The following is a 2,445-nucleotide window of genomic DNA, read 5'->3' on the forward strand; positions in this document are numbered from 1 at the left end:
GTGCTAGTCATGAGCTAGACGCGGATTACGTCCCTGCCCTTTGTACACACCGCCCGCGCTACTACGATGGATATTTAGTGAGGTCTCTGGAGGCACACCTTCCGCGATTCCTTCGGGAGTTGCCGTTGGCACGGCCGAAGTTGACCGAACTTGATGATTTAGAGGAAGTAAAAGTCCGAACAAGGTTTCCGTAGGTGAACCTGCGGAAGGATACATTAACGTGGTTATAATGAGTTATAACGAGGTTGGAGTGTTATGTTGGAGGTCGAGTGCGCTGCTACCAAACTTTGAACGCGGTAACTTGCACTCGGCGCTGACATGCACGGCAAAACTCAGTCTTGATATGTGCGGGGAGTTCCTTAAGGTTCTTCTCCCGGAGATCGTCACTATCCGGGACGTACATTCATTTGTACCTGCATTTGCGTAAGCTTATGTAGAGAGCATATCAAGACGGGACGTGTTGTGTTGGTGGTCGAGTGCGTTGCATACCAAACTTGAACGCGGTAACTTGTACTCGGCGCCTACACGCACTCCCTAACTGGTGCTTGGCCGTTCTTAACTATTGGTTTGATATGTGCGGGGAGTCCTTAAGGTTCTTCCTCCCAGAGATCGTCATTATCCGGGACGTACATTATTTGTACCTGCATTAGCGCACGCTTTTGTAGAGAGCATATCAAGACGTGGGGAAAGGTTATGTTGGAGGTCGAGTGCGCTGCTTACCAAACTTTGAACGCGGTAACTTGCCACGGCGCCGACATGGACTTCCCTACTTACGGGTTAAGTTGTGGAGTTATATCAGTGTTTTTACACGTCTCGCAGAAGACAGGTGATTGGCCGTTCTCACTATAGTCTTGATATGTTCGGGGAGTTCCTTAAGGTTCTTCCTCCCAGAGATCGTCACTATCTGGGACGTACATTAATTTGTACCTGCATTAGCGCACGCTTTTGTAGAGAGCATATCAAGACGTGAAGTGTTTATGTGGAGGTCGAGTGCGCTGCTTACCAAACTTTGAAGCGGGTAACTTGTTACTCGGCACCGACATGGACACTTCCAAACCCAAGGAAGAGTTGTGAGTTTTACTAAGAGCAACAGGTAATTGGCAGCGTTACCTATAATTTGATATGTGCGGGGAGTTCCTTAAGGTTCTTCCTCCAGAGATCGTCACTATCTGGGACGTACATTAAATTGTACCTGCATAGCGCCACGCTTTGTAGAGAGCATATCAAGACGTGAAGTGTTATGTTGGAGGTCGAGTGCGCTGCTTACCAAACTTTGAACGCGGTAATTTGTACTCGGCACGACATGGACACTTCAAAACCAAGGAATGAGTTGTGAGTTTTACTAAGAGAAACAGGTGATTGGCCGTTCTACCTATAATTCTTGATATGTGCGGGGAGTTCCTTAAGGTTCTTCCTCCCAGAGATCGTCACTATCTGGGCGTACATTAATTTGTACCTACATAGGCACACGCTTTTGTAGAGAGCATATCAAGACGTGAAGTGTTATGTTGGAGGCGAGTGCGCTGCTTACCAAACTTTGAACGCGGTAACTTGTACTCCGGCACCGACATGGACACTTCCAAACCCAAGGAATGAGTTGTGAGTTTTACTAAGAGAAACAGGTATTGGCCCGTTTACCTATAAGTCTTGATATGGCGGGGAGTTCCTTAAGGTTCTTCCTCACAGAGATCGTCACTATCTGGGACGTACATTAATTTGTACCTACATAGGCACACGCTTTTGTAGAGAGCATATCAAGACGTGAAGGGTTATGTTGGAGGTTGAGTGCGCTGCTTACCAACTTTGACGCGGTAATTGTACTCGGCACCGACATGGACACTTCCAAACCAAGGAATGAGTTGTGAGTTTTACTAAGAGAAACAGGTAATTGGCAGCGTTACCTATAATTCTTGATATGTGCGGGGAGTTCCTTAAGGTTCTTCTCCCAGAGATCGTCACTATCTGGGACGTACATTAATTTGTACCTACATAGGCGCACGCTTTTGTAGAGAGCATATCAAGACGTGAAGTGTTATGTTGGAGGTGAGTGCGCTGCTACCCACAACTTTGAACGCGGTAACTTGTACTCGGCACCGACATGGACACTTCCAAACCCAAGGAATGAGTTGTGAGTTTTACTAAGAGAAATAGGTGATTGGCCGTCTCACCTATAATTCTTGATATGTGCGGGGAGTTCCTTAAGGTTCTTCCTCCCAGAGATCGTCACTATCTGGGACGTACATTAATTGTACCTACATAGGCACACGCTTTTGTAGAGAGCATATCAAGACGTGAAGGGTTATGTGGAGGTCGAGTGCGCTGCTTACCAAACTTTGAACGCGGTAACTTGTACTCGGCACCGACATGGACACTTCCAAACCCAAGGAATGAGTTGTGAGTTTACTAAGAGAAATAGGTGATTGGCCGTTCTCACCTATAATTCTT

Source organism: Anopheles merus, unplaced genomic scaffold (genome assembly GCF_017562075.2).
Source record: "Anopheles merus strain MAF unplaced genomic scaffold, AmerM5.1 LNR4000765, whole genome shotgun sequence".
NCBI lineage: Eukaryota > Metazoa > Arthropoda > Insecta > Diptera > Culicidae > Anopheles > Anopheles merus.